Source organism: Kryptolebias marmoratus, linkage group LG19 (assembly GCF_001649575.2).
Source record: "Kryptolebias marmoratus isolate JLee-2015 linkage group LG19, ASM164957v2, whole genome shotgun sequence".
Taxonomy (NCBI): Eukaryota; Metazoa; Chordata; class Actinopteri; order Cyprinodontiformes; family Rivulidae; genus Kryptolebias; species Kryptolebias marmoratus.
In genome coordinates, this window is record NC_051448.1 from 11086713 (window position 1) to 11107792 (window position 21080).

The 21080-nt window shown below is 40.0% G+C and overlaps 1 protein-coding gene across 1 annotated transcript in view; it reads left to right on the forward strand.

Moving 5' to 3' along the window:
• The first annotated feature begins 217 nt into the window (after window positions 1–217).
• The window catches only part of daam1b (dishevelled associated activator of morphogenesis 1b), a 38624-nt gene continuing 17761 nt past the window's right edge, over window positions 218–21080 (forward strand). Inside the window, exon 1 of the mRNA XM_037981598.1 lies at window positions 218–355. The gene's annotated coding sequence lies outside the window, so the exon portion shown is untranslated. The remainder of the gene's footprint in view (window positions 356–21080) is intronic.

Consider the following 21080-nt stretch of genomic DNA (forward strand, 5'->3'; position numbering starts at 1 on the left):
GATCTATATGGAAAACATAGTGGATTGACTAATCTTTTCAATAACCTGTATTCAGCCAAATATTCGCGCTCTCGGAGCTTTTACAGCCAATTATTAGTAAATAATTACAAACAAGAAGAAGTTATGTCCAAAACCACAACATCCATGATGCACTGCGATAAACACAGAACGGCGCATGCGCACTACCTGCTCGAGTAAACCGATGACTTCACGCGCAGCCCGGATCAACCAACCAACCAGCCAGCCAGCCAGCCAGCCAGTCTGTTGAACCGTCTGAACTGTGCGCTTCTCTGTCGTTCTCACCTGGTGAACTTGCAGTCACTTTTAAGGGGAGAAACATGTTCGACTCGTCAAAGTAAGTAAAGCTGACGTTACAACAAAAATGCTATTTTTTTCATTTATTTTTTTACCCCACGAAGCGCCCGCAACAAAACTCGCGTGAGTTCGCCTCATCTGGCCGTTTGGCTGCGGGTGTTGTTGGTGACCGCAGCGCCGGTGTCCGACGCTCAGCAGCCGTCAGCAATGTTTTTGAGGCCAGCTTATTTTTTATTCTGCTTTTTATTAAATGTGGGAGTTTAGACGAGAGCTTTCTGCTTTCCTCTGAGCGCAGTTGTCTCCGCCGGCCAAAACCTGGTCCAGGCAGGTATGGAGGGTCAGCCAGCAGTCGGCTATGATTTGCCTGTGTTTTGCAAACTGTTTTTGTTCTTTCTGTTTGTGAGCTAGAGCCGGTCCTTTTAATGCTGACTAGTGTGGTTTAAAAACTGGTCTCTACGGCTCCTAAAAGTCTCCCAGGAGAAGGAGGTGAAAAGACGAGCATCGATCTGCATTCACTGTTTAATGTTTGACTGTGTTGTAGAAAATGTGATCCAAATTTAAACTCCTAACATTTAAATATCACACACTTCCAGGATCTTGGTAGTGTTTTTGTGTGGTAACCTTGCTGTATATATTGCCCAAAACTGGTTTAATTTATAGAAATAGTAATGAATAAGAATATAAATGCAGATCTGGTCTCTTTAGTTCAATAAATTAGACTCATTTTTACTTTTCTAAATCAATATTTACTTTTTTCATAACTGCATCTTGTAAAACTAGACTCTAAAAACATAGTTTTGATGTTTAAGTGAGTTTTAGATTTAGCAAAATAACAACACTTCATGGTATTACCAGATTAAAGCTGAATCCTGATAGATTATGACAGTAATATATTCATTTTATTTTTGTTTTTCCATGAATGTGCACTTTGTGAAGCATACTGTTCTCTAGTTTTTAATCAATTGACTCATTAATGTTCTTATAAAAACAGTTTAATGCTCCTTTATTTCTTAAAAAAAGAAAAGAAAAGAAAAGGTCTTTTGTGTTTTCAGACATATGATGCTTAACTTCTCGGGGATGACAGGTTTCACTTCCACCAAGCAGAATAAGTCATTTTAAGTCGTGAAAACGTGGCATTTGTTTTGCTCAAAGTCCACAACTGAGATTACCAATAATCTTAAACCCTGTTGAAGACTTATCAGGAACAAAAAGGCTTACATTCCACAGATTTAAAACTGCTTCACGTCGCTCAGGGGCTTGTATGTGCTTGTAATTTCTGCTGCCCTGTAAGAAGGCTTACAGCTGTGGTGGGATGTGCAGCCATGTTTTCACTGTAAACACTGGAGGATCCCGACATGAGGCTGTTGTTTTGTCCACAGCGTTAATTCTCAGACAGGGAGGTGTCCAGCGCTGACAGGTCTGGACATTTGAATTGCGTGACTTGTTTTTTTTAAATGTTTTTGTTTGTTTGTTTTTCTGAATATGTGCACGTTGCAGATGATTAGTCTGTGTTGTAACTCCCCGCTTTTCCCAACCGCTGAGCTGTTTTGTTGGAGCCTGAACAATGTTGGGATTAACCTACTGGTATTTTCAAAACCTTTGCAGATCTTGACAAATTGTAAATTAGTTTATTTTATTCATAATCAACCTTTGTCTTTCTGTGTTTACTTGCATTCTGTATGCTAAATGTAGTTGTATTTAGTGTCCACAGGGTTTGAATTGGTGTATTAAGTACTTATATTTTTCTGCTTGTCTCATACACAAAAATCAAGGCTGTAACAATGTTGATTTTGCTGTCAGATGATTTACCAATCGCAGGCACATCAAGTGACACCTTATGGCATTACTTCCTCTACAAAAACCACAGTATCTGCCATGATGTTGATTTTGGTCATTAGTCATTGAAACGTGTTTTTTTTTATTCCTCTTCCTGTTGTCTGTCATAACATTCACTTTGGCATCTTTACATGTTTATTTTAGATGTGCCTGACATTGGCACCCATGACACTGTAGTTATTTGTATCACAAAGGAAGTGGATCTGATACCAGCTGAAGCAAAGTACTTTTCATGTATATTAATAATTGTTTGCCAAAGTTTCAGTGCAAAGCGTGGTCCGAGCAGAGGCACCAAAGGTGATACAGCTTTAATAATTTGAGCGTGGTGTTTCACAGGACCGACTGACAGTGTGGCAGCCTCCCTGGGCGGCTCACAGTAGGAACACTGAATGACCGCCTCCATGCTGGAGGGGAGGAGTAGACCTCGAGGAGCACTATCCTGCATGTTTTCATTGTTTCCCTGCTCTTCAGCAGGTCTTCAAGTCCCGCAGAAGCCTTTTAGTCACTCAGCCATTCAAATCAGGTGTGTCAAAGCGAAGAAGCGACTAAAACATGCAGGATGGTGCTCCTCGAGGACCGGGGTTGGGAGGAGACTAATGATTTTTGTAGTGGTGGTTGTCCTTTAGGAGTGGCTATTACACAGCTGAGGACCACCATCTGTCTGCATTGTTTTTAGGGTCTGTGTGTGCCATTAATATACACAAAAGCAGGTGCAGAACCACAGACCTCAGTGTTTTCTTTGAAAGTATATTAAAGTGTGTGCATCGTTAACATGTCACTTTCCTCCTGGCTTGTGTCAGAAATAAGAACAATGGTCAGTGTCGTGCTGTTACAGTAAATAATTTGTCGTGGAATCCTGTTTAACCAGCTCCCATTCACTGCCAGTGTTTATAAGCTCTTTTGTTAAGCATTTAGACGATCTGTAGTGAATGGAGACATTCTGACTTCTGTAGGTAAGGTAGCTAATCCAGTTAGTAAACATACTTCAGTTACTTTCCTTGGGTTAGATGTTGGGTGTTTGCTCACTTCAGTTTCCTTTTTGTGCTGTAGCCTAACAACAATTAGGTGGTATGAAAACATATTTTTTTATTACTTTAAGGCAATTATTAAAATGTAGTTGTTTTTGTTTGTTTTTCTGTGTTCAGCAAACTAGAAACATTTCAAATTATTAAGACTTTTTGGCTTTGTTAATTTAGTGTTGATAAAATGGTTGTAGTAATCAAAAAGTTACTGATTGTTGTCTGTGCTCAATGATAAGACTAAAGAACACGGTTATTTCTCAGTAAAAATCAGTATACATGCTTTGTTTTTTGGGGTTTTTTCTGCAGATTCTCGTTGCAGTGCGTCCTCTTTGACTGCTTTATTTGCAGCACCAGCTGTGTCAGAACCAGAGCAACCGTTTACACGTGAATTTATTCGAGGGTTTATATGGGGGAAGGACTGTTCCGGTCAGTTTTTGCTCTTCCATGTGGCGTTGGTGTTTATATTCTGAGATCAAGTTACGTGAACCCGCTTTTACTCTGCTGGCCTGTCACAACAATAGGCCTGTATGACTGTTTGAATGTGCCATTCTTTGTGCGGTGTGCTTCACTTGGGCCAGACAATAGATTCATTTAGCATCTTTTCTGTGTTCAGGCCAGCTCTGTCACCATAGTGCCGCTGCCATACCACACCCTGCCCCCAGTCTGGCCCGGCTTTGCACTTGTTCTTGATATTGGGACAGCTGGGCTTAGACAGCCCATTGCTGGCCCCACCCGTGACCCTGCCCCTGCCCCATGGCTTTAGGATTGTTGTGGCGATGCTGGCATACCTTTCTAAAGCAATAAATATGCAAACCAATTATCATATAAATTCTTGCTTTGGGCGCTGTGATGACTTCCTGAATATCAATTAAAAGAGGAAAAACTGGAAGAAGTTTATAGCAGAGGAATTTCACTTCACCTGGAATGAAGGACGTTGTTGCTTAAGCACATACAGATTTGTGAAATAAAACAGAAACTCTCTTTAGGTAAACGAGCAGAAACGCAATTTAGAAGAAGAGGAAAATCCATTACATAGTCTGTGTCTCATGTTTAGGCCATCTGCTTTAAGCTAAAGGTATCACAAGATGAGACATGCCAGGATCTGTGCGGTTTACCACCCAAGCTAAACAATCTTACTCAAGGAAGTCGTGGATTATTACAGCTGATTTGATGATTTGTCCTTACCTGTCATTTCAGGAAGGAATATAAAAAGCATCATGTCAGAATAACAGCACACATACAGCGTCTGGCACAAACCCGAGGCTTAGGGTCCTATAAAAGAAAGCTGCAGCTCACTCTGTCGTTTATTTTTAAAAGAAAAGCATCGAGCGTTTTAATCTGGGAAGTATTATCCAGCCGGTTGGTTAGTTTAGGTTCCAGCGGAATGAGCGCACCCTGCTTGTTCATTTTCAAGACGTTGACTCTTGACCTTCCTGATTGTTGGGAGGTGAAGAGGCAGAAGCACACAGTGTCCGGGGCAGCTGCTCGGCACAGGCAGATGTTTCGTTAATGTGCTTCAGGCTGACAGGCTTCAGACTTCTTGAGTGAGTAATGGATTCTTTATGGGAAGTCCTTCGCTCTTTACTCTACTTTATTTGCTTAAAATTGCGACTCAACTAATTAAACTGCCTTCGTAAATACAGATGAAAACTCTTGATCTATGCAGATGTTTTGCGCTCTCGTTTTTATATTTCTCCAGGACATACAACAGTAAGAACCTGAATAATATTATTGTTAAGCCTTGATGAGAACCTGTTTGTGAAATTAACTTCCAACCACCAAAACCACAGATTTATTAAGCATTGTATTATTGGTTTTTTTAAATCTGTCTCAGTCACTTTTTTGTGCAGTCCAAACTTGCCTTTTCAGAACACCCCTTCCTCCAGAGAAAAGCATTTTGATGTGAAGTCTTGTGGTTTTATATCTAGAACTGGGTGACCTACCAAAGTATATTTTGGGCTGTCAGGACTTGTTGCAGTTGTACCCATGAGAGTACCCACATTACAGTTGTGCTACTTGCAACAGTGAGATAGTTTCCTCTTTTTTTTTTACCTGTTCAAGAGGTAATGATGGTACCTGTTATTCAGCACGTGAATCTTTAACACTTACTGATAAGAAATTAATGTCTCTTTTGAGAGGCCTAACTCTGGAAGCATAAACTTCTGTTTTAATTTTCCACACATCCATGTGTTTTACTCAGCTTCGACATGAGTATAATATCACTCAGGTTCTATTACCAGTTCCATCCTGTAAAAACGCCACAATAAATCTAATTAATGGCATGTGGTTTACCACATTATGGAGTGAAATTTCTATTTTAGGATCCAGTCTTTCCTTGCTTTGGGGGTCCCTGTCATTTGAAGTAATTGTCTCAGGCTGTTACAGTCTGTCATATGATGGAGGATATATTTATGCTTTGGTTTTGGTTCTGACTGGAGTATTTGAATTACTTAGGTTTTTGTTTTTTTCAGCATGTATATGGTTTTTTTAAAGGCTTGCTCGGTTTTTAAACACAAAAGGGGTGTTCATTTGGAGTTGACAAAGTTAGAAAATGACTGCTCTCTAGGCACACTGAGAGAAATGAGGCAAACCTCAGATTATCATGACAATGGGGGATCAAAATTAATTACTTTTGTGGCTCAACCACAAGATGTGGAATGAGTGGAGGGAGTTCAAACAAAGGGAGCATGTGGCTCCTGCCCTGTGTGTGTGCGTGTGTGTGTGTGAGGGGGAGTCCCATAACTAAGAGGTTAGTATGAAAAGGAAGGAGAAGGTTTAATAGGTCTGGAGGAATTCATGTTTGCCTCTTAAACTTTTTGTCACAACATTGATGATAACCTCTGAAGAAGAGTTGAGGGGAAGCTATAAGTCAGTTTTTCTGGGAATCTGTGAGTTGTGGGTCTTTTTGAGGGTTCATTAACGATGAAGGAAAGGTTCCAGCTGCTTGGATGCCAGCATTCTGTCTGACAACATATGCAATTAGTTCAAGTTGGTACTTGAAGTTGATGTAATACCAGCTCAGTTACCTAAAGCTCATGTGTGTGTAACAAATCAAAGTGAACTATACCATATGCAACAGTAAACCTTCATTGCATACATGCAGCAGCATCTCAACCATCAAATGTGAAATGTTTGACTATTACTTAAGCTTCTTATTCCTTTACAAGTGATATGCTTCTCAGAAAGTAAAGCAGAGTCCCGAAGCTTCTCAGAATTCAGGTTTCATCTGATTTTGTGACGAGATAAAGATCTTTTGTTGACGTTTGCATCAAACTGAGGTTCTGCAACTCCAAAGCAGTGATCTCACAAATCATAGTGGTCCAATTTTAAGCCTTAAGGATACATTTACAAAAGCAGGGGTTCATTTTAAAAATGACATGTTGCTTCGGAAAACATGCCACACATCAATTTAGTTTTTTTTTTTTTACTTGAATAGGTCAGGTGTCGACACGTGCCCTCTCTCTACACAAACCTAAAACCGTGCAGCAGTCTCTGATAAGCAGACAGATACTATATTTAAAAAAAACAGACTCCACCAGACCATGGCGTGCTTTATCCTGTTCTTAAAATGTTGCCCCACCTTCCACAAAGTAATGCTCAAGTTCTGACATGTGGTTGAGAAAAAAGGAGGTACCAGAAAAGTGTCGTATGTTTAGACTATATCTCTTACCTTGTGTTGATTCACGACATAATCAACACAGGTGTTCAGAAGTGTGTTGAGGCAAAGATGACGGTTTTATGACCTTTTTTGATTTAATAAGGGGCGGATGTAATTAATTAAATAATTAATTTTTGTGACTTGAGAACCATAATATAATATAAGGGAAAAATGCCCACGTTATCAGTTGTCTTTGTCATTTGTTTGGCTCTCATGCTGAGATGTTGTGAGTTTATTTACAACGGTAATTTAATTTCCCCTTAACTCAATTGACGTTTCAGGAACCAGTAACAGACATGCACAATTAGATTGAATTAGAAGAGTTTGTAACTTTTAAAAAGAGAATCTTTGTGTCTTTGTTGCTAAACACGTTGTTGCATGTCAGATAAAAAACATTCTTAAGATTCATCACTGGCTTAAATACCTACACTGCTATCTTCCTACTTCCTGAAACAGAAAATATTTTCTCTTTATCTGTGAGATTGTCTTCTTTGAGACGTCCTGGTTTCCCTGAACTAAGACTTAAGCTGCTGCTAAGAGCGGGTTCCCACACTACATCATACCTTTGTGATAGCGTTTCTGCAGAGTAGCCACTAAAACAGCCATGTAGTCTGACAAAATCGGCTGCATTAACAGATGAAAGTTCCTTAGAAGGGATCGTATTACCGCTTTAAGTGCATATTTTTATTTTCTCACACTCATGTAACCAGCGTTTCCTACTTCTGTTACTTTTTAAAAGATCCTATTTCATTGTTCAACCACAAAGAAAGCTTAGTAAGAGTTGTTTTTAAGCATACAAGCTCCACCTGGACCAGTCATTCTGTGTTTGTCTGTTTCTTTCCTATCCTCAAAAAACCCCAACCGGTCAAGGCAGATAGTTGCCTGTCCTGAGCCTGGTTCTAGTTCTGCTGGAGGTTTCTTCCTGTTAAAAGGGAGTTTTTCCTTCCCACTGTTGCCAATATGCTGCTCAGGATGGGAGACTGCAAGATTCAATGCAACCTCCTGCCTTCCTTAGATAGATGACTTCTACAAACTTGCTTTTCTAATGTCTGTGAATGCTTTCGTACTGTGCCCTGAGACGACCTTTGTCGTGACTTGGCGCTACACAAATAAACTGAATTGAGTTACAATACTTTCGCATAAGCAGCCCAAATGAAATAATCAGCGAACAGTCTCTGTTTTTGTGCTTCAATATAGTGGAGCTGTGAGCACAAAGTTGTTTGTGTTCAGTCATTTGTGTGGCTGATTGTTGAGACGCCACAGGACAGAAGCTGCCAGGTCAATCCTGTTAAACAGCAGGTGTCCTTGTTAAACTCCCCAAACATTTTTTTTTTTCTACATCTGTTTTGATTTTGATTTTTTTTTTTCTTTGCAATGCCCACCTACCGGTCCAGGCCTTTCAGTGGATTCTCTTAGCTTCGTTGAATTAGTTACAGCTTCTGGTCTCATGTTTTGCTCTGGAGAGATCATGACAGCAGATAAGCATCTTGGATCTCTGATGCCATGCAAAACAGGCCGTGAACTGTATGCCATCTCAGTCTCACACGAGTCTCTGCCTCTTTCATGCCTCCAGCTGGCTGTAAGTCGGTTTCACAGCTGTTGAAAATGAGGCCAGAACGTCAGACTTTTTCACTTGGATCTAATCTGGTGAACTAACTCTAAAAGCATTTGTGTGTGACAGAAGCTAATAGACACTTCACCCTCAGAGCAGACTGAACCCTGATTGGATTATGTTGGATTAACGCTCCTCCATTTGATTTGTTTGTATGCTACCTCTACTTTAATACTTTGTACGCTACGCTATTCTCTCTGCTCAACCCCTGATTTCTCAGCGCACTGCTGGCCTACATGTGGAGGGATCAGCGAGTTAAGCCCGAGCCTTTTAACCCTCGAATTCTGTCAGCCTGTGACACGCAGGATCACCGAAGCTGCAGGGCTTTTTGGTCGTATTTTAGCAGTAGTGCCTTTCGCTCCTTCCAGAAATATCTTTTTATTTTTAAACCTGAGTATTTCCATTTTTCCTAAGATGTAGATATATATTTAAAGCTTTGAAAGTACTCCCTTTTTTAATATAAAGTCTCTGCACTACAAATACACATTCTTTGGAAGAATAAATATTGATTTTAGTTTACATGCACTTTAATTGTGGCATTGAATGGGTCTTTAACAGCTGGAGAATAGCACTGAAACTACCACTGAACATTTTTTTTTCATACTTAAGGTCAACTTACTAGCTTTTCGCAGCACTTAGAGATGTTATTAGCGTTCACTCTATCTGCTGAGAGAGACAATGAAATGGACTGAATGTTAGGAAAAACCTCTACAGGAAACAGGAGCTCAGTGAGATAAGAGTCATGATGTATAAATTGAAAACACTCATTCCTGCAGTTTAGTTACCGTTTCTATCGGCTCCGTCCTTTTTATTTTTTTCCCTCAACATCTCTACTGTAAAATATTGTAGTATTTCTTGGAATACCTTCCCTTGTTTACGATTCGTTGGCTGCGTTCTGGAGATTTGTGGATGCAGAAAGTCATGCGGGCCCTCTGGGACGGACCTGATTTAGAGAATAATTACAAGCTTTCTAAAGGGTGGGTAGAAACCAGTAGGACCCTCTTTAATTCTGGTATTTATTTTGTCTGCGATGGGGTCTCCTGCATGGTTGGATTTTATAGCTACAACCCCACCCTGAAAGAAATGTGAGGATACGGTTTAGTGCTGTTTCCCTTCACAAAATGACACAGGATGTAATTTAAAGTTCTATCTGAGCAAAATCCTTTGCAGTAGTTTGAAGAATTGATTAACATTTACTCCTCAGACCACTCCCAATCAGTCACGTTTCTCTGTTGTTGTCGCTCAGTATTGACAGACAGCAAACTAATTTCCAACAGTCAGCAACTTTAGGCTTTAACCTAATTCTTCTTTGTAGAATGAGCTGTCCCAAAAGCAATATTATGATTTGTTTGTACAGCTGCTCAGCTTCTCTCGTCCTTATTGACAACTCTAAAACATAACGAGGATGAGCGGGGTTTTTGTGTTTTATCTCCTGTGTTTAATCATTAACGCAGAAGTTCGGCAAAAAGCTTATTTGGTTTCAGTTTCTGTCAGAGAAAGCCTGAAGCTAGTGCTGAAATGTTGAAGCTGCCATGTATTACGTCAATCAGGCTCGATTGCTTCCGCTATTAAATGTTCCTGAACTGTCTGCTTCTCTCTTTAAAAAAAGAAGTGTTGATGGAAACTATTGGTTGCTGAAGTGTTAGTTTGATATTTTGTCCAGGGTAGAACCGTCAGTTTTCAGTGTTTCACGCAGAAATCATCCCCTTCTGGTTGTAAATTGGTTGTGCAAAAAAGTGAAACAAAATAAAATGTTTATAAAATCGTCTGATAATAGATTTAGTTTACATGCTGGTTTCTGTTTTCATTTTTTTTTATTACAACGCAGTTTACAATGTATTAAGTATATGAACCAGTTGTTAAAAAAAAGATTTTATGAAAAATTTACATTTTTACAAACTAAAGGAAAAAAAGGGGCAGACTAATTTCAAAGTATCTAACACAGACATTTAGGACGCAGATTTTTTTTTTTTTTTAAAAAACAAAATGTCACTGTTCCACTCCGTCTGTACATTTCCTGGTGTACCAGGTGAATGGAAGGTCAACAAAACATTAGTCCTGGTTTTTACGAACAGGGGAGACACCAGAACCAGAACAGAAGCCCTCCATGAGAACGGCTCCTGTCTGTTTTTCCAGCTGCATGACATTCTTTTCAGAGGCAGCTGTCCAGGACTGTACGGCTTCCACTGTTATCCATTCATGACTGCATCGGCGCGGCTCGCCACCGATGCCTGTTGTATCGGCCCGGCAGAGATCAACCATTTCACTCCGGCCCCAGTCAGGTCTCTGGAAAACACTTCACGCTATGAAGTATTGTATCTGCTAGCCAGAACGTGCGATCTGGAAAGGGTTCAAAAATCTTGAAGCTGGGAGCAACGTTACATGCATTTTTTTTTTTTTTGGATGTCAGGAACAGGCAGCTGTTGTAAGACTTTGAACTTTTAATAACCCTGAAATCATGGAAAGTGGTTTCACTAACCTCCCCAAACTGCAACCTCTTACGGAAAGTGGTTATTTGTTAAGGTGATGAAAACAGGCACCATTTCTGACACTTTTATTCTTTTTCTTTTGCAGTTTAAAGAAGAAGGTTTAGACTTCATTTGTGACATCTGAGCCCAGACCTCTTTTAGAAAGCACTCTAAATCTTTAAAGCCGGTAATACCCTTATTGTGTGTCTGCCACTCTTTCTGAATTTCCTGAAACAGAAGTGTTTAAAAAGCTCTATGATGCACTGATGAGCAGCAATGCTTCGCTCACATATAAAGAAATAAGTGAATGACTGATACATGACTTTCATTTGGGCCAACATCTGCTTGAACAGCTGTAGGCTCTGAATCAGGTTGACGTCTGTTCTACTATGAGTACATGTCTGATTTATTTTTATTTTTTTCCACAAAGAATGAAGGATAACAAAATGGTTTCGCTCATACAGACGTAATATCGCTCTACTTTGTTCTGTGTTTTTGCTATTTCTGATTGAAATACCTACTGAATTATTTCATGAAAGGTTTTCTTGAGTGGAGTCTTGCTGTGCAGGCAAATTACTTTGACAATGTGTAAAAACTGTACTAATTTGTTAAGAAGAAACCGCATTTCTTACACAATTTTATCACCGTGCTGTTTGTACAAAAATGTGTCAGAGCGTTGCATTGTAGGAATGTTTATGGATCTTGGGTTTTGTTAGTCAGCAGTGATGTTGTGGATTTCATGGGAGTGTCAGAGTTTGTTTAGATTCAAATCTTCTGGATATTTTTCTCGCTGCCTCTGCATTAGTGAATTCTGGGTAGCAGGTTACATGGACTGAGGGTCTCTTATTCCGACCGTAACAACTTTCCTAATGTTTTGACATTATTTCAGTTCTTCAGTAGCTTTTGCTTCTCCCACCTGCGTTTTCACTGCCCATTTTACACCTTACGTTTGTTTCTTTCTCGCAGCTTTCCAAGCGAGACTCTAAGCAAACCTTAAACCAGCTGCCCAAAGCCCGTCTTTTGGGGGGGTGGGGGGTGGGGGGGTGAACTGGGCGTCGGCCAGCGTTCGGCTGCATCCTATTAGGACTGGGAGTGTTGAAAAGGGGTGTGGTCTGAAGCCAGTAACATCTGTGCCGGTCCCCTTTGCCCCGACAGCTTTCTGCAGAGAAAGGGAGAGGTAGAAGGACGGAGAAGATTTTCCCTGAGAAGTTCTAGCTGGCCAGCTGGCTGTTTTTGTAAAACAAACAGTTGCAGTCTGTATGGCAGGCTTATCTCTTGTTTGCCCCGCAGCCGTCAGAGAAAACCACCCTCTGTGTAGTTGGGATTTTCCTCTCGGCTGATTTTGACAGCCTTCGGAAAGGTGCTCATTAGCCACTCCACGCTCAAGCAGACGACTTTGAACCTGCGTGGATAACATACCTTGCGCAGGAAATGCTCTGTTGCGTGCTGTGTACAAGTTTTCATTTTTCCGTCAGCCGTGCAGAAAGCTGGATGCTGCAGTGAGCTGAAGATATAAAGGGAATGCCCAGAACACAACAGAGACGAGCTCTCTCCAGGACAGGGTAAGACGAGGCTCTATAAATCTGCCTATTATACCCTATAATCAAATGACTGCAAGGAAACGGAGTGCAGTGAAGCCGGCTATCTGCTGACTGGAATGTGTGTGTGCGGACTGCATGTGACCAGTAGATAGTTAGAGGCTATCAGTCTGTGAGTGTGTCTGAGAGGAGTTGTGGCTGCTGGTTTGATTTATCACTCTCCAGAACACAAGCCGGATTCCTCTTACCAATACGTAGGTGATTGTGTCATGTCTGTCTAATTAGGAGGTGCTGGTGCAGGCAGCAGTGTTGCTGTAGTAACCTGGGGTGGGGGAGGATGACACGGCACTCGGATCAATCCCTTAGGCTGATTTCTTGGTGGGAGAGTTGTCCTCTGCGTGCAGGGAATGCCCCGTAATGACAAGGCTGCTGTGGTGATGGGGTGAGGTGGTGGTAGAAATATGTGCTCTCACATACACACACAGGCTACAGGCTGCTACCTCCCACCAGCTTCTGTCTCTGGTTTGGCGAACGCAGCCCATTATCAGCGTCAAGTGAGTGTGAGAGAGAGAGAGAGGATGGCATACTTTTTTCCACGATGGGGGTGGAGTGCAAATAATCAGGTCAACGAGAGAGAGAAAGTCACCTTGAGCACAGAGGGGTCTGCTCATTCTCCTCTCTCATTTCCTGCTCCTGCCCATCCTTCTCAGGTTCCGCTCTCGCTGCAGAAGCTGCTCTCTGGAGGCTGAGCGTATACTCCACGCCGCATGTTTTACAACAGACTGACAGACGATCTCATTGTGCCTCAAAGTGATGCCAAGCTGGTTTTTTACCCTGTAATCCTTAATGGTTTTGTTATTTGTATTTTCATCTGCTGAATTAGAGGGGCAATCCTATTTTCCTTTTTCTTTAAGCTCGCGGGGCAGATTAAAAAGGAGGGTAGTGTGCATTTGAAGGGGGGGCTTACATTAAATCACCCATCCACCCAGCTTCCACCGGTCACCTACTGCTCTGGTTGCCATAGCAACTGAGGAAGAGGCAGGGGGTTTTAAAGTACAAGCTGCCGCTCGGGATGTCTCAGACAATATTACAGTGCTCTTCATGCCTCTTTATCGGCGATGTGTTGGGTCACATATTAATGAGAAATAGATTTATGAGTGTTGTTTGACGACAAGCAGCTGCGTACATAATAATGTTTGCAGAACATAAGGAGATGGTGATGATAGCTGTTGGTGTTTCATGCTGGTTTCAGTCATTCAAAGTCCAATGTAAATGTGTGATCCTTCTCCAGGCTTAATGCTTTTTTTTGTTTTTTTGTTTTTTAAACTTTTCTCTCATTTACTTCTTCTTACCGTGATGCTGGTTTTAGGAATGATGACAGCAGCACAGACGTGCCTGATAATACTAATTGAATGATAGTACTGCTGTTAGTACAGGAAATATTGATCCTAACCTTTTTTCTTTGTCAGTTGTATGTTGATAACCCAATCAGATTAACTAAAGTATCCCTTTAATGTATTCTGAACATAATCAAGACTTATTAGGTGTTTTTTTTTTCTTTATTTCTTAAACAGTCCGAAAATAGTAACCAGATAACTAAACCTGAACCCTCCTTTCAAGTATTTTTCTTCTTTGCCCCAAGTCTAACCTCCACTTGAAGGTCTGACCTGTGGAAGAATGCTAACATGAGTGGGGGGTTGGAGAATCTCTCCACAGAACGAGTTTGACAACCTTGCTTGTGAAAAGAGCAACAGCCTTTTAACCTGCTTTTTAATCTCTGTCCTCCCTACATTTTGGGCGCTCCCTCCCTTAGACCTAAAAATATATTTTCATGCTTTGTGGTGCTTTTCTTTCGCCACAATAATGTGAAACACTACATTTTTGAAAATCATCCAGAATTATTTCAGCTTTCTTATAAAAGATTTGTTATTCTAATAGTCGATATGACTAAAGGCAATTAGGATACTGAACTCATCACAGCAATAAATCTGGAAACAAGCTATTTGTTAAGAGCATTCAGAAAACATCTCTGTGCATTGAAGGTAAAGTTTTACTCCTCTGTTCAAGTTCTTTCCCCTCTTTTCATTTTATTAAAGTGTAATTTTCAAAACAAATGTATCACAAGTTTCCTACTGAAGTGAATCCTTACTTCACTGAACCCCTGTTGATCTTTCCAAGGCAACAAAACAACATCAGCGACAAACATCTGCCTGTCAGTGCTGGGTTTCTGCAGCCCTTTGTTCACATAATAAAGCTGTTGCCTTCTAGACGAAACATGTCAACAGTTCACATTATAGCAGAGCCTGTTTCTCCAGCATTCAGTGATATCACGAACACTGAACACAGTGAGTTAGTCAGCTTACATCTTAGTTTTTATCTCATGGCATTTGATGGTAACTTTTGATCACATTATTTACTCATGACCTTTGAAAACAGGAAGTTTAAAGCTGATCTCAAGACAATTTCTGATTGTGATTTGCAAAGAAGATATCTGAAGAGCACGAGTTATTGTAATGAGGAAAGATGTGGTTCAAATATTGGATTACTTTTATGTAACATGGTTAATAGATGTTCTATTTTTGTCACAGCAGACAATATTGTTTGTATTGGCAGCAGAGTACAAAATCATATTTGACTCTATTGAGCGCCATTATGTTGAGTTTTTCAGATGTCATTGTGACGTAACATGCTGTTTTCCGCAGTTATTTTTAAATATAAAACTCAAACACTGTTTTTCCTGTTGCTCTAATATAACACACCTAAATAGATCAAAATTTTAACAGGGAAAAAAAACTACACTGTAGTTTTGCATTACAGTCTGGTGTCAAGCCAACTTTGTTGCAGTCGAGATGTTAGTTTCAAAGTTTTAAAAGAATAAAATGTAGGTAACCTTCAGCCCTGTAGGCAAAAAATGTATCTGCTAGTGACAGAAATGCTCCCTTTGTCTGTTTCTGTGCAGTGATCCCCCTCTCTTCACTCATACTGTGTGTCTGTATGGTAATCCTGTAATCTGAGAGCCACTTCAGCTCCGCTCCCGCAGCCATGTGACATTAATGCTCCAGAGTCGATGCCTGTGTCGCGTCTATGCAAACAGGCGTGTAGTTCGAATACATATGAGCACCTCTACTTCAGAGCCAGACGCTGCTGCTCCTCTGACACCGTGAACAGTTCTGACGACTTTCTGTCAGCCCGCTGCCAATGAGAAGTGATTGATTTTAATCTCCTCCCAACCTGCCAGTCAGCATTGCTGTCACAGCCCAGTAGTTTCCTGAGAAGCGTTCAAGTCTGTGTGTTGACTCATTGTCTATTCAACCCACCATTGACTAATTGGCAGAATGTTGGCTATGTATGATATCCAGCTGTGCAAGACAATCGGGCACCACTGCATCATTAATCCCACAGCTAAACGCTCAAATCATGTGAAACACCAATTACAAAATATACGAGAGATTGGTTACCGAAGGATCAGTTCACCATCTTTTATTTTTCTTTGTCACACTAAATAATAGTTATATCTCTGCAACAGTTCCTCAAAAATCTATAGTTTTGATAAATAGTTAGTCAAATAGGTTTGTGTTCAGGTTGAACAGATAAATGGTGCAGTGAAGTGCGGAAGAGTGCAATTCAGTCTCCTACACAGAAATACTGTGACGAGATGATCATCAAATTATACATCCGATTTATCCCAAATCCTAAATCAGAAAAGAAGATTAAACCTCTGTGCACCAAATGCAACTACAACTATACTCTATGCAGATGTGTTTTTCTAAACATCTCAGAAAATGATTTGGGTTTCAATTAGTTGTGGATGTTTTGGGCTACAGGAATGATATTTTGTTGAGATGGCAATATCTGCGAAATTATTGCGTTTTGATTGAGATATTGGGTTTGGACTGGATAAAATCCCTCAGATGTTTTAGTGAGTTACTCATGGATATTTTATAAAGGCAGGCTGTTAAAATACAAGATAAATATTCTGCAGGCCTTCATAAACAACTCAAGGAAATTCTAGTTATTGATTACCAACAGTATCTTCATTTTGGCACTCTTGTTCAAGGCTTTGTTCGCTTTTTATTTAGTCGTTCCTTTGTCTTATCTGAATCTTTGGTGAGCCATCAGAAATGTATCCTGTCATCTTGCCAGAATTTAGTAGACATATATGTCAAAAATTAAAACTGCTAATCAGTCAGAAACTGCTAAGAGATGCCATCTGGTGCAGAAGAAGGTATTTCACACATCTGTTTTCAATACGCAACTGTCCACTGTGTTCTCTTTGCAAGGTTGAATTCCTGCTCCAAGTTGGCCAAGAACCATCAGACCTATTACTATTTATAAATTAAACACAAATCAACTTAATTAATTAATAAAGTATTTTCAGAGCTGACACAGTTGCTTTCAGGTAGACATTTTCTTTTGTTTAAATGAGTTTGTGTCACAGACCAGTGGAGCATCAGTAAGCCCACATTATTTTCATTACAGAGAAGCCTGTGCCTTTAAGAAAATCATCCCTTTGTTTGTAATAGTTAAACTGGATGAGATGAATAAAATGGACAGTACAATTTCTGAAGAGTGGAAATCTGAAGGGAGGCAGCTGCCTGAAAAGTGTCAGGTCATCTTTAAATTCTTTCTCTGTTCTTCATTTGTTTCCACACATGTTCTGTAACGTGAGTGTCTCTTTGTTTAGTTTAAGATGCTCTTCTGCCTTTCCTCCAGCGGACCTGACAGTTCGAAAACTTTTAATAGGGAGATCTTGGACAGGCACCATGCATGGTCTTACACACACACACACACACTCACTCCTCACAAACACTGGGTTTCTTTTTACAGTCTGGACTTCTGCCAGGTCATCCGCCAAACCACATGGTCAACAAAACAACAAGACCATCCACAGACAGAACTCTCATTCAAACAAAGAGACGTGTTTAAATGTAAGCAGACAAGGCCTAATTGCTGAATATGTATAAATCAAGGAGTACAAGAGAATCAGTCTTAAACTGTAATCAGCAGCCTACGAAATACATGATCCTTCTCCTGTAGTCCAGTCCAAGAGTCGATTTATGGTGGTATAAACAGCATTCTTCTTGATTATATGGAAAGCACAGCTGTTACATGGCATCATCATCAACCTTTAGACTGTTCACATTTCAAACGTGCCTTTTACAAGAATAAATCCTGGAAAACACCATTGGTTCTGCTAACTGGTAGAACTTGGACAGCTAATGGTCAGTTTAAACACTTTCATGAGCTAAAATTTAAGATAATCTGCCCCCGCCGTTAAAGAGCGTGGCAGTGGAAGGTGTTGTGTAGGTGTTGTTCAGGGTCACAAGGCTCACCTGACTATGAGAGGAATTTTTTCCTGTTTCAACAAGCCTGCTTTTTTGGAAACCTTGACCGTCTGACAGACATCCTCCGGGGCCTAATGTTTGAGCACACAGGTTAAATAATTACAGCACACAAACAAAAGTTTTTTGCGGTGACCTGGCCTATGTTCAGACCTTCCTTGTACCCTCCTCTGTTGGCCGAGCCATGGTATATTCACAAGGCTTTGTAGCTGGATGGAGACCAGCATTGTCCCTCTATGGCTCGCAAATTTATACAAAGTTAACAGCGAGCTTCAGCTAATGGAAAAGATGGGCAGTTTTGTGGACTAATATGGTCAAGGGGGCCTTTGAAGTGCCTCTTCCCTTCATGCTAGAATAGATGGTGAGTGTGAAGCTAAGCAGCTGCTGTTGAAGACTCCAGTAGTCAATCCTGAAACATCAAGGATGTGTCAAAATAAATACACTGTTCAGGGTGTTGGTAAGAGTGAGCTGTTGTGTACTTTATCCCACGTGTGGTCATTTAGCCGCAGGCAGCTTAGCTCTGCAGTGCAACATGTGTGTCTCATTCACTGCAGCGTATATTTTAGGACATCCGATGTCCTTATTTGAATAAGGAACTCTTTTTCTGTGAATGACATCGAGCATTTTTTAGTTTGTTTGACATTTTGCCTAGTTATTACAAGTTTATTGGCTACCATGTGAGAATAATTGTAATGTAGACTAATGTTTGGTGTTTTTGATTAAACTGTAATTGAATTTTGAAATGAAGCCAGCCTGGCTTGACACAGATTTATAAATGGTTTGGTTATACTTATGTGCTTCTGTTAATCTTCTTTTTCTGTTTTTTTTGTCAGCATAATTTTTTTTAAAAACATATTATTTATCTCTACATTTTATTAAGTTACAAAGCCTTTAATTTGCACCACAGGAAAATCTTTCTGATTCCATGTTTTGATTCAGTCGTATCTGATACCAGTTTATGCCATCACGTAACTCAGTGTACCGTAAAGCCTGTGGCCAGTTTGGCAATTTTCTAAACAAAGCTAGTCAGAACAAGAAGCTGCCAGAGATTGTCATTCCTGGCAGCTTTAAAATCTGTTGCAGAATATCTTAAAAATACTGCCAGTGGATGGAAGAAACTCAGATGAGCCAGAACAGTGACTAAAATGAAACGGTGATTTCATCAGTTTATTTAGGTACTGCAGACCACAAAATGTACCTTTTTATATTTAACTCTATTAAGATGAGGTTGCCATTGAAAATGTCCTCACTTTCTCCTTTGGATAAAAAATAGCATGGTGACCTGCACTTTTTGATTACAGCTGAGGATTCGACCTGAGAAGACTAAATTTAGACGTGATGCATTCTGTCTGGGTGCAGACTTTGAGTAAATGTGGTCGTGCTCGGCAGATCTCCGGTCACCAAGAAAGGACATTCAGAAATTCATGCAGGTCAGCACAGCCTATGTGGTTTATGATGCTTGGCGTCACGCTGTAGGTCGCAGTAAAGGAGAGAAGGGCTGAGATGGCAAGATGCTGACATCTTAGCTTTATTTGCCAGACAGCTGAGAGGACTTGTGCACTTTATTTTATTTCTAATTCTTGTTTTTTGTGTGTTTGTTCAGGCATTCTTCTCAAATTATGTGTTTGCTAATCAAAGGTTTTACTCATTTCTGCGCAAACTAGAAGTTAACTTAATCTCTCTTATCTCATAACTTTGCATTTTGTTTCAGTTTTGATCTTTTGCAACAAGTTCAGCAAATACCGGTTTAAAGGTTTGACAGCTGTTAGCACAATCAGATACTGTATGAATAGTTTTGTTTGATTTCAAGCCAGATACCAAAAGGACAGTGTCAGTTTTAAAATAAGAAGTTGTAATTGATCAAAGTGTAACTTTGACCAAGAGTGAAGGTAAAGAAGGTGATAGGGAGTCATCATCAGCTGTTACGAGCTATTCACATCTGTACTAACGTTTCATTCCAACTGTATGTTGTCAAGACATTTAAATCAAGTTTATTAAATGGAAACCTTTCCATAGCTCTTAAGAAGAACTGTCACAGTTGTCAAGATTCATTGTCTTGGTCTGTTGCAAGTTTTGTTCCAGTCAATTCAGTTTTTGTTGAAATTGCAGACATGTCCACCAATAATCCAAATAAAGAGTTGTCTAAGGCATTTGGGAGTCTGTTTAAATTAAGTCAAACCAGACGCTCTGTTTTTTGGTTGTTTTTTTTTAATGATAAACTTTGTGGAATGTGTTCAACCCTCCTCTGCAATGTTGTTCATTTATGACAGCTGATGTATGTATTTTTGTCCAGCATTTATACACACAGGACAGATGGTGCTATAATGATCCAGCAAGGATTGCACACATTTCCTACGTTACTGGTAAAATAGCAGCTGCTGAAGACCAAAAAAGAAAAAGTCATGCCTACTAGGACAGAAGGAAGAATTTATAAGCAAGATAAAAGCAGTGTATGATTGAGTTTGACCTGGTCTCTGTATGTTTTAAATCTTACTTGTCCTTCAAAAAATATTCCATCTGGTTTACAGTATGACCACTTTTAGCTTTTTCACCACACTGCCAGTCTTCTGAGCGACGAGATGTTCTCTCGGCTCGGCTGTTTTAAACACACCTCCCTAATCATCATTACTGGTATAATCGGAGAAGGAAAGGGAGATGAGTGACTGAATTTGCTAATCCAGGAAAATTATGGTCTTCATTTCAAACACCCCTGCTCAAATAGCAGGACTTGACTGTATAAACAGTTTAATTGAATCTTTTGTCCTATCTTTGTGATGGTATGTATTGTAAACTCCCTTTAAAGAAAATGGTATTAGATCTTTAACCATTACAAGAGATCATCAGGCTATATGTGAGGAAAACTTAGAGCTTTTCTTTATCTGGCTGTAAGAAGTGGTGTTTCTGTTGAACTGCTGGGATTTTATGTTAAATAACAGAACACACTGGTCTTTGTATTTGGTGCTAATTAAATGTTATGTCATAAGCCGGCTGTATTTCTGCCTGAGTTGTTGTTGAATAGTTGTGTAGCTTTGGAAACTGCCTCCCTCCTGGATTCTTATGTGGGATTAGACGGCTTTGTGGTTACTTTTGTAACTTTACTAAACGACAGTTTGAAATAAGTGCTCACCTAAAGTCATTACTGGCCAATTTCATGCTATAAAACTTTCTTTCTTGCACTTCACCCAGGTCATACCGTGTGTGCTGAGATTAACCTACTCTTAGTATTTGCTGCATTATGTTTTATTGGTTAAATCGATTCTTTTTGCTGTCAGTGGTGTCAGTGAATGCC